Raw genomic sequence first — 13,192 nt, 5'->3', positions numbered from 1 at the left:
GCCTTGCATACACAAGGTCGTGGGTTCGATTCCTGCTTCGACCGAACACCAAAAAGGTTTTCAGCGGTGGAATATGACACCTCCTTAATGCTGGTAACATTTCTGAGTGCCTCAAAGCTTCTCTAAGGGGTTTCACTGCAATGTGGAAAGCCGTTCGGACTCGGCTATAAAAAGGAGGTCCTTTGTCATTGAGCTTAACATGGAATCGGGCAGCACTCAGTGATAAGAGAGATGTTCACCAATGTGGTATCACAGTGGACTGAATAGTCTAAGTGAGCCTGATACGTCGGGCTGCCACCTAACCTAACCTAAGGCGGACAATAAGTTCGCAGTATCTGGCGAAAATAGTAATTTGTTAATGGTAACTTTAATATCTCGTTTTAAAGAAAGTAAACTTTTCGAATTTTGTTAGGTTAGGTATAGTGGCAGCCCGATATTTCAGGCTCACTTAGACTATTTAGTCCAGTGGTGAACTTCTCTCTTATCACTGAGTGCTGCACGATTGTGTGTTATCTTCGGAAAGTGTACTAGTTGAACTGCTCTATTTGGGAGAATATCTGTCATCAAACCCCCCTGAAATTTCAAAGGAAACTATAATATTTGATTCATGGTGGTGGGTATTTAAGATTCGGCCCGGCCGAACTTACAGCTGTATATATTTCTTATTAGTATTTTTGTTAAACTTTTATTTTCTTATTAAATAAATTTACAAATTGAAAAACTTCTTCGCTTCCACCGGGAGTTGAACCTGGGTCTGTTGGCACAATAACAGAACGCCTTAGCACACTCAGCCACGAAAAATACTTATGTTTAGGTGTAAAAACTATTTGTTTAGTACTCAAATTTTTAGCACATTATTTTTAAGTGCAAGCATACATTAGCGTAGCTAGACAATTTTCCTAGGGGGGGCTATAGCCCCCCTAGCTAAAATTTATAGACTGAACTTATAGGTGCAATTAATGTTTTATTTCATAAAATTGAATAAAAAATTAGACATCAAAATAACTCAACAAACAATTTATAATAAAGCAACTAAAAGTAGCTCCACACTTTTCCCAGCAAAAAAATTGTGAGTTGTTCTAAAGGAACAACTTTAAAAGTACTTCCAAAAATGTCCTCAATTATTTTAACTACACAGGAAGTTTTTTTACTTATTTTTTTTTCATATTTTAATGTGTAATTTTTTGTTTTCTTTTTTTTCAAATAGTTTAAAAAAAGAGTAAGAATAAATAAATTGGTACAAATTATTCAAATTTTGCCACAAAACTGCTAAATCCATTATAGAAAAATCGATAATTTTGGAAATTATTCCAGGAAAAACGTTTCAAACAACCCAGCAAAAACTAGGTAACCACATCTCATTACAATTGACATTACCAGGAGTAAAGCTGTCATTACACGTTGCATTACATTGCGGCGAGTTATAATGACTAACTTGTAATGACAAAAATAAATACTTCTCGGTAATTTTCGAATTGTTATTCTCAAATTTTTAGGCAGTTGTAGTTAATATAATTATTCACATAATCGAGCACTTACATAAAAAATCAAAAAGAATATGTAATGTAACGGTAATTCTGAAGATTTTTCCGTTAGGAATTTTTTATCACAAATATTTCATAATAATTGTGTTTAATGACATTATCATATTATGCTTTAAATAAATGCTTTCTTATACCTCATTCACATTACACTTCCAAAATGCGTTTAAACTAAATTTCAAATGTCATTTGCCTTATAAAAAAGAGACTTAAAATCCACTTTTAGTAGATTTCGAACCTTATGTGAATTGGCTATTGGATATATTGTATCGTAATTCACGAATCCAACTACCTTAAACAACCTACATTTATTTCTATTTTAAGTGTGAAATTAATTTGAGTGTAATCTTATTTAGATTATTTATTAGAATTTTTGTTTATTTATACAATATTTGTTTCTATTCAAGTAGTTCTCCTATTACAGCACCACTCGCCATATTTTGATCCATTGTAATCGGCGATAGAAATCAATATTTTCGAGATTTGGTTGCCTGAGACAATAAGTGGCTATTTTGCAAGTTTTGGTGTATCTACGAATAAGTCATTACATATTAGGTGATTATATGCTTTAAATGCACTACTTATTTTATGGCCGATAGTATGCCTGGGAAGAAGTACTTCCCTCCTAGGACATGCGTATGTAAATGTAATCCGAAGCGATGCCAATTAATAAGTGGTTATTAATTTTTAAATAGGCTTACCTACAAGATTACCGGGTAATGAGAGTTTTTGCTGGGAAGCGTCAGAATGCATTAAAAATCATAAAAACGATATAAAAATTATTTATTTGGGAAAAAATTTTTTAATTCACATTCAAAACACTGAATTCGGATCTCACCTTAAGAAGTGATGCAAATTCATTGCAACGGCTGTTGAAACGGTGGACATTTGTCCTATGACAAGCTCATATTACATTCATTGCTTCTCCGCCAATTTTGCACCACTTCTAGACCCAAAAAGAACACTTTTTTGGCAACGCTTTTTCGCAGCATTATTAAGATATTAATTTATGAAAGAATAGTTTTAATATCAATTACTATTTTTTTAATTAAATTGACTAAACTAAATCAACCATAAGTTCAACCACAGCTTTATTTCATAAATATCTGACTTCAAACATTGCCATCGGCAACTGCTACCACAACCCAAGTAATTCGATTGTTCATGAAAGTCTTTAGCGGAAATTTGTGCGATTGTATATACTTGTTTAATTTTTATAAAAATTAAAAAAAATATTGACATTTATTGAAAAATGGAAAATCATAAATAGAGTTTCAAATTCTGGGGGGGCTAAAATTTTTCTGGGGGGGTCTAAGCCCCCTCCCCAGAGGCCTTCCTACGCTTATGCAAGCATATAATGTTCATAAACAAGTATAACATGTTTTGGACATGTTTGTTAATATGTTAAAACATATTATGTTTGGGACATTACGTTTACTTAAATATAATATATCTGGATGCAAACATATATTAATTTAGAAATTTCGTATAAACACATGTGTATCGGTTGTATATTCCTGCCCATCTTTAAAGGTTTTAAATGCGATCAGCAGACATATTGTTTGATGTTTTGCTTTAATTTGGGATATATTAATATTTTTGAGCATACGTCGGACATATTCTTAGCTTATTAAGGTTTAAGTAGCAACTCGATTTATTCCAGGGTCACTTAGACTATTGAGTCCATTGCGATCAATACATGTCTGTTGCAGCCAAACTAAAGCATGCTATAGTGTAATCGATAAATTAGCAGACAATGTTAGCTGTTTCAGCAAACAATGATTCCTTTCCCTTACTCAACCGAAAGTTCGTTGTTATAGTAGATTTTACTTTATGCACATACACAAAGAAAATTTTATTAAAATTGAGCCAACGTAAAATTTTCATTGATATAACAAAAAAATTTCATTAATACAATGTAAATATTCGTAAATAGTACGAAACGTTACGTTGATTAGCAGAAAGTTCCTTACAATATTATTTTCGTTGTATTAACGAATTTGTTTCATTAACTCACTTTTAACGACACATTTCGTTAATATAACGAAACCGTTTCTATTGGTGCACTAACAAATTTCTTTGGGTGTGCCTACCATTTCATATTGACGGAGCCAGGATATTTTTCTGGGGGTGGAAATCTTGAAATTTTCGACTCAAACTGAAAACAAAAAAGTTGGCGTAATTAATAAAATTATACGTAATGAATTTTTTACCCATTAAATTATTCACACATTTTTTGGAAGGTGAACCCACGAATAAGTCAAGATTTAATTACACCCAAAAAATTTTGTTATTCATAAAATCAAAAAAGTTTGCTAAATCAGCAGTTTTTGTTTGCTGAAAAAGGGAAAGCAGTAGCATGTAATTGTTTCTGCAAACATCCGTTAGTTTAAACAGAAATCATTTTTTTACTGCATAAAAAGCAAACAAATACTGCTGAATTAGCAAACGTGTTTGCTAAATTTATTTGACAAGTATCGCTGCTGAAATAGTAACCCGTGGACAATGTAAAAGAATATCCACAACACAGCGTCAATATAGATGAATTCGTGGAATCGCACTGCGATTTGATTATGCAATATTGCATGAAAAAGACTTGGATGATATTGTTTTTCATTGTTTACTACATACTTTATCTCAAAAATTTATACCCTGTTTCTGTGTTTCGAACGAGAGTGTTTCAAATGAAATAAATTATATAGGTTCTCTATGTCGACAGGCAAGTCACTTCATATTTTGTTCTCGAGTAACAATAGAGAAACCCAAATTGATTCGAATTCGAGTGACTGCTTTTCAGTCGACTGGGTTTTCGTTCTACATACAGAAACAGGGTATTAATTTTTCTTTGAGTACAAAAATGCCATCTCTTATTCGAAAAGTTTGTACAAAAATATAGAGCTCTTTAGAAGATCTTCGAGTTCATCGAATTTGATTTTACTGGGGCTGGCACTTGAAATAAAATAAGGGATTTGTAGATATGTATGCGACTACCGAAGATTTTGACACAAAAGATTGTGAGATTCTGCACAAAAATGTCCATCCGTTTTATTAAAAAAATGTTTTAACAAAAAAATAAATGACGATCTTCGTGTGGTTCATGTATTAAATTCTATTATCAGTAAGACCAGAGTTAATTTCAATAGACTACAAAAAATTTCAATAGACTACTAAGTTATCAACAGTACACTGAAAAAAGCATGCCCGGTTCCTAAGATTTTGTCTTTACCCGAATGATTTTGGTACACCCAAAGAAATTTGTTAGTACACGGATGAAAAAGACTGTTTTTCATATGTTTGGCTATAAACATTATATGTTTGGAACACAAATTTTAAAACACAATATTTTTGAGTGTTCATAAACTAGCATAACATGTTTGGGACATATATGTTAATATGTTAGAACATATTATGTTTGGGACATAAAATGTTTGTAAATATAATATGCTTGGATGCAAACATATATTAATTTAGATATAGCCTATAAACATATATGTGTTTAGTAGCTTGGAGCGCTATTTAACAGGGAGCGATATTGAATTAAGTTGGTGGTTCTTGCTTGTTATTACAAAATTAAAATTTTATTTTTCCTTGGGCAATTGATCAGCTACTTCTTTGATACTTACAAACTGTGTGGTCCGCTGTTCGAATCCCCGTCCGGCAAAAATAAAAAAAATCATACAATTGAATAATTTCTTCTACAATGTTTGTATTACAGAAAAAGGTGCTAAGAACTAAAAAATCTCGTGGAAGTGAGAAAGATGTGGGGGAATATACAATTGGGCAGAAACAAAATTTTGAGCATTCAGGTCGAAAACCTATGTTGTTGGCACCTATATTACCTGTTTATTTTCATAATTCATAATGATTGTAAATATATAAATAAATAAATAAAATTTTGAGCACAATATTGTTTGGGAGAATTTTTTTTAAGCATATAATATTTTTGGGTGCAAAATGCTTCCAAACATATTATATGTTTACATAATAACATATTGTTTTTTGGAAGACAACATTATTGAATTTGGATGCAAAAATACAAAATGTTTGGAACTTAGACTACCCAAACATATATTGTTTAGACCAATATGCTTTCAAACATATTATATATTGGAAGAGATCAAACATATAAATGTTTGGGCAATACCCAAAAATATATATGCTTGAAGCAAAATATGTTTGGGAGTATATGTTACAGAAGCGATTTTTTGTGAGCGTGTAGGGACAGCAGAAAGGTTTGATAAAACAGCAGACAGTCTGCTGAAAAAGGGACAGCGGTCACTGTTTGCTCAAATAGCAAACATTTCCTGCTATTTTTTAAGCTCGATTACACTGAAACATGTTTTATTTTGGCTAAAACAAATAAAAATGTCAGCTATCCTAACATAATTAGCACAATATTTTGTGAATATCTATAGTATTTGACCAAAAATCTGAATATTTATCGAATTGAGGCATAACAGCAAACAAAATGTTTGCTGATCGTATTTAGAAGATTGTAAGTATGTTACAGTGCAAAAATATACCAAAAATTACTTTTACCTAAAAATTTTGTAAATTGTTGTTCATTAGGTCCTGAATTACAATAATATAACAGCAGACATCGACTGCTGTTTTTAGCAGACTTTTTTCTATTAGTGTATTTTCCTTTCCACCCAAAAAGAAATCCCAAACATTTATGTTTTTATTTAAAGTTTTTATACTTTATTTCTCTCGACTTTTATTATTATTTTACTTAAAATTAAAAGAAAAAATGAATCATATTAATGTTAATTTTTTGTTTGTTTGTTTTTTTTTTTTTTTTAATATATACGATTTTGTTGACGTAATAATAATACAGGCAAACAATGTTTAAAGGTGTATATTTTTTTTAATTTTTTTCATTCTTATTATTTATAATAATATTTGTGTTGTTTGTTCTTGTTATCTTGTATTAGTTTCAGTTGTTTTCATATTCTTATTATTTAAATTTTCAATTATTATTGTTTTATTTTTCTTATACAATTTTTGTATATTTTGTGTAGTTTTTCATTCATATTGAAAAATTAGTTGTATGAATGTTTCTCATTGATGAAATATTTGTTTAAGCATTTAAATTTGAAATGTTATGAGATATTTTCTATGTATATGATGTGTATTGAGTTAGAGGAAATTGCTTCAAATTACTTTGTTTATTTAGTTTAATATGAAGTTTGTTTTAAACATAAAATATTTAATAAACCATGAAATCGTGGATTGAATGGGCAAACAAATTAAAACAAAGGATTATAAAGCGGTCATTGGATTTATATTTATTAATTTTGTAAATAAACCATAAATCAATAAATAAATGATTTAAAAATTTTGTAATTAAATCATTATTTATTGAATTAATACATGAATTAATTATTTTTAAGTCAATTGATTGAATTTCAAAATGACACATGTCATTGGTATTAACATAATTGGATAGATAATCTCGGGATAAAATGTAAACACTACCACAAGTTTTACAAAGGCGACGATGTGTTAAAATAGGAAAATATATGTTTTCGACCACTTTCAAATTATTTTCCAGGGGTATTGAATTTTCATCATTTCCGAATATGTTATAATATCAGAGAAATAATTTTTTAGAATATTAATCAGTTTATATGCTATTCTTCTTTATATTATTTTTTATTATATTTTTTTTTTCGTAAAATTCTTGTGCTATTTTGATGAAATGAAGTAAGATTTGTAGAGACTTAAATTTATCTAAAACTATTGTGTTTTTTTTTTTTCAATATTAAATATCAACATAGTTTTACCACACATACACTTAAATAAATTTTTATGCTTATAACAATCAACAAAAGTTTTGGAAAAAAATTATTTAACTAGTATAGGAAAGCAAGTTTAAGTCTGATTGTGATAATTACAAAATATTTTCACTAATTAGGAATTACAAAGTTTAAATAATTTAGAACTATTATTTTTAGGAGTTTGTTTTGTTACTTAAAGCAATTCGAAACTTATCAATTAATAAAAATGACAAAAATAAGGCAATTCATTTGTTTTGTTAGTTTGGTTTTTTTTTTTTGTATGCACATGAATATGAATAATTTGTTAATAATAAATATAATGATTATATATATTTTGTAATGTAAATATGTTTTAAAACATATATGTTATATTATGTATGAAATTCACAATAAAAAAAACGTTTTTGGTAAAATAAAAATATTGATACACATGTTTTCTATTAAAAAGGATAATTTACGATTTTTGAAATATAATTTTGATTTAATTTGTATTATGTTTTCTTTCAAAAAATATAATAAAGCTTTTCTTATACATTTTTCATAATTTTTCGTTTTGAGAATGATGTACAGAAAAAACTAAGGTCTAATTCAACACAATTGAATCTCAAAACTTAAATGCATTATTATATGCTTGTATTTAAAAAAATGTATATTTTACAATTACATTTTGTTTCAAATCTATTTATCTTCAAAGAAATTAGATAGAGTTACATGTATTCACTTTTGAGGTCAATTCTTTTAGATTTGAGTTGAACTCAAAAGTCTAGAATAAAATAAAAAAAAAAAATAATAAAAATCCTGAAATTGTTAAAGCCGTAGCAAAACGTCTAAATTCTACATGCTAGAACCCTGCCAACATTTTTTGTAATTTGACGTCACTTCTTAGAATCCCCACCAAGAGCCTCGTCATTATCGAAAACCCAGCAAAAAATTGGAAGTTGTTCTACAAACATTTCTTTTAAAGCGCATCCCGGATCCCCATAGATTTTTTTGTAATTCCGATGCAGTCCTTTTGGAAAAGTCCACAAACATTTCTTTTGAAGCGCATCGCGCCATCCCCCATCGATTTGTTTCCTCTTCCGATGCAGTCTTTTTGGACAAGTATTAGAAAGTAAGCAATTAGGTTATTTTAAGTGAAAATTTAAAGTCGGGTGGGGCCGATTATCCTGCACCACTTTGTAGATCCACATTTTCGATGCTATATCAAACCCGTCAAATGTGTATGTTAAAATTTAAGTCGGCTAATGCCCTCGGGTGGAACACAATGTTAGTAAAAACAAGTAAGGAAAGTCTAAAGTCGGGCGGGGCCGACTATATTATATATAATATAGTAATATATATAATAATAATATATATAATAATAATAATAATAATAATAATAATAATAATAATAATAATAATAATAATAATAATAATAATAATAATAATAATAATAATATATAATATATTTTTTAGAACTTTTTTTCTACAACAAATGTTGTCAAATTTTTATTGCTATAGAAAAATTTTTAAACATTTTTTCTAAATTTTATTTCTACAGACAATTTTGTAAAAATTTTATTTATAGAAAATTTTGTCAAAATTTTATTTTGTCAAAATTTTATTTCTAGGGGAAATTTTGTCAAAATTTTATTTATAGAAAATTTTGTCAAAAATTTTATATATGGAAAATTTTGTCAAAATTTTATTGCTATAAAAAATTCTGTCAAAATTTTATTGCTATAGAAAATTTTGTCAAAATTTTTTTGCTATAGAAAATTTTGTCAAAATTTTACTTCTAGGGGAAATTTTGTCAAAATTTTATTCCTAGAGGAAATTTTGTCAAAATTTTATTTCTATTTTTTCTTCTATATATATCATGCATTGCTAAATGACTTAGGATCTGTCGTCATTCGACGTCCAAAAATAAAATTTTCTCTTTGATTTGAGAGAAGAACAAATTGTCTGTAAAGATAAACTTATTTCGACAGACGTTCATATTTTAATGTATGAACTTAATTAAGGTTGAAAAGATTACCAAATGTGTCGCGGAGGTACCACGGTACTCGAATAAGGAAAGTCTAAAGTCGGGCGGGGCCGACCATATTATAGCCTGCACCACTTTGTAGATCCACATTTTCGATATTATATCAAACCCGTCAAATGTGTTAGATGCTATATATAAAGGTTTATGTTCCCCTACACCGAAAGAATTTTCTTCGTAAAAAGAACAAAAATTTTCGTTAAAAGTACGAAATTTGTCATTGTTTTACCACTAAAGAAACTTTTCATTAAAGGTACGAATTATTTCGTACTTTTAACGAAGAAACGTTCTTCTAAAAAGGAGCTATATCTAAATCTGAACAGATTTAAATAAAAGTTAGCACACTTGACTATTCTACTAATTGTACTGCTTGTGCAAAATTTCAAGCTAATCAGGGTAAAACTCTGGCTTCTGGGGCCATATAAGTTCATATCGTGCGAAAGATATATATGGGAGCTATATCTAAATCTCAATCGATTTCTTCCAAAATCAGTAGGGTCCTATTCTGACTCAAAACAGAAACTTGTGCAGATTTGAAGTCGATGGGACTAAAACTGCGACCTGGACTTTGATCACAAAAATGTGTTCACAGACGGACGGACGGCCATGGATATATTGACTCAGCGACGCTCCCTGAGCAATATTGCCAAAGACTAGAGGTGTGCACGTGAGTAATATTTTTCTCACGCTCACGCACACTCACGACAGAGAAATCTTATTCACTCACACTCACGCACGATATTTTTTGGTAGGACTCACGCTCACGCACGCTCACGAAAAGAAAATTTGTACTCACGCACACTCACCCTCGAAAATCCTTTTAATGTCGTGACTCACGAAAAATGTCGTCACGAAAACTTTAGTGAGTCACGGCAATTTCGTGTCACCTGCACACCTCTACCAAAGACACCATATGTCTATCTCGACTCCTTCTGGGTGTTGCAAAGATATGCACTAACTTATAATACCCTGTTCTACAGTGTGGCGCAGGGTATAAAAAACAGAAAATCAATAAAAATGTAAAAAAATAATAAAAATAAAATTAAATTTCATCCCCGCTGGGATTTGAACCTCAGGAAGTAGTTAGAATGTCAGGCAGCGGTTTCATATTAGGTTCATATCACAAACATTTGAATAGACATCTTCATGCATCGTATTCAATGGCGTTTGTGGCTAAGTATGCTAAAGCATTCTGTTATGGTGCCAACAGACCCAGGTTCAACCCACGATGGGAATGAAGAATTTTTCAATTTGTAAAAATTAGTTAATAAGAAAATAAAAGTGTAACAAAAATAAAAAGTGAAATTGGTGATTTTTTTTTTTTTTTAGTTTTTTTCAAATTTCTTTATCCAAATGAATTTCCAGGGCACAATTTCTAAAGCAATGTAAAGGATCCCAAAATAGCGTACTTACGTCATATGACAAGGCCATGTAAAATACATTGGAGATGATCCAAGTTTGCACTACTTCGGGATCACAAATTCGGGATCCAAATTACTTTTTTGGAAGCTCTTTTTTCGCTTGAAACTTGTACTATGCCAAGTTACTAAATTAAAGGGCATTAAGAGCATTTTTCTATGCGTCTATTATGAAAGACCTAAAAGTATCCAAGGCCTTTCAAACGTATTAATGTTAAATTTCATACAAATGTTGCTTTTAGAATTTTGGACATTTAAACATTGTACGTTTACATTTTTCATAGAAAGTATGATACAAATTGCGAAGAAGTTTCATTGAAGTGGTAAAATTTTCGTTTGCGACATAAAATTGTCTCTAATAATGTGCCTTTATTAAATTTTTCATTCGGTGAATGTGAGGCAAACAAACTGAAAATTATTAAAATCCTTAAGGTTTCAAGCGGTGATCTTTCATTAAATTTTCAAACTTGTTACTACTACAACCTATTATATTTTTTTTCTAACAAAAAATATGTAAATTTTGAATAAAATATACGAAACTTTACGAAAAATGCCCTCCCAAAGATGTGCTTTATTTTAACTACACAGGAAGTTCTTTTGATTCAATTTTTTAAACTCGCTTTTCTCATATTTTTAATAAGACATTTTAAATTATTTTGTTTAAAATATGTTATGTTAAAAAGAGAGTAAGAATTGATAAAATGGTACAAATTATTTAAATTTTGCCGAATACAATTCTAAATCCATTCTAGAAAAATTGCAAATTTTTGAAAATATTTGAGGTCAAATATTTTAAACAAGCATTAGAATGCATTAAACAATCATAAAAAATTATAAAAAAATATATATTTGGCGAAATATCATACAATTTTATAATTCACATCCAAATCATTGAATTCGGACCACACCTTAAGAAGTTATGCAAATTCAGTGTAACGGCTGATGGTGGACATCCGTCCTATGACAAACCCATGTTAAATTCATCGCTTATGAGCCAATTTTGCACCACTTCCGGATCCAAAAAGGGCATTTTCACTACTTTTTGGCGACGCTTTTTTTGCTGGCTATAGAATTAATCTTATCAGATCTTAATATTGCCCTAAATCTAATGTCATAGATATAATCTGATGTTAGATCTCATCATATATCGAGTTACATTTAATTATATCCAATTGTATCTCATCATATCTGGGTATATCGGCTCATATCTAGAGGGACCAAAATTTTGAGATCTATTTATATCTGATTATATGCCCAAATTTTTACACGCGAAGAATAAATTTGAACCTCAGGATGTAGTTAAAAGAATGTAAGATTTTAAGTTTCATTGATTGTAAAACAACGACAAATTTCGTACTTTTGAACGAAATTTTTCGTTCTTTTTATGGAGAGATTTTTGCGGTGTAATGATTCTGATGTACCAGCGTCTGGCAATAAATATTACCAACATTTCTGAAAAAAAAATTCAAGTGTAATAATAATTTATACAGAGCTCCATTTTTTTTGGTTTCCTTTAAATAATTTATAAGGAGCTATTTACTCTATGTGTTTCACAAAACAGTGATGGAAAATATTTTCAAAACAATTTTGGTATATAACCCATCACTGTAAGCGATTGTTATAGTGTAACTCACGATGCTGGCAGGTTTTAAAGCGAAGTTCAAATATTAATATACCTGTCACAATTTTAAGTGTAATAATAATGTATTCAGGGCTCCATTTTTTGGTTTCCTTTAAATAATTTATAAGGAGCTATTTACTCTATGTGTTTCACACAACAGTGATGGAAAATCTTTTCAGAAAAATTTTTGGTACATAACCCATCACTGCAGGCGATTGTTATAGTGTAACTCAGGATGCTGGCAGGGTTTAAAGTGAAAGAATACTTAATAAAAAAAATTAAAATAATAAATGTATATTCCGAAAAACTTTATTGTATTTTTTGTTAAGTTATTTATTACACTGTTATTTTTCTTATGTAGACGATTTGCATATATTTTATTAGTTTCTGACTTATTTAGTTTTGGTTTTATCATTTTTTTATTATTATTTACTATCAAGATTTGTATTCTTTTATTGGAAGCTTGCAGGTTATATAGTTTTTTTTTATCAATTTTTTGAAGAGATTTGCAGAGAGACACAAAACGTGATAGCTCCAAATGAAAATGTAGCCTTAACTATAGTATTAGTTAGTATGTACTCAAGAATAGGAAAATATAAACACAAAATAAATATCGGAAATTAAATTTTAGACAAAGAAAGTTTTGAATGCTTCTTCTTTCAGTTCGTTGGGGGACAAACGAAACAACGGGTTTCACAAGTAAAGATTTATTTGGTTTTAGGAGACAGCTTTAACAAAAAGTGAAAATTTCGTACGAAAGAATGAGTTTATTGTATGTATTATCAGGGAGTTTTCATAGACATAGACAA

Source organism: Haematobia irritans, chromosome 2 (assembly GCF_050003625.1).
Source record: "Haematobia irritans isolate KBUSLIRL chromosome 2, ASM5000362v1, whole genome shotgun sequence".
In the NCBI taxonomy this organism is placed as follows: Eukaryota; Metazoa; Arthropoda; class Insecta; order Diptera; family Muscidae; genus Haematobia; species Haematobia irritans.
This window is presented reverse-complemented; position numbering follows the sequence as displayed.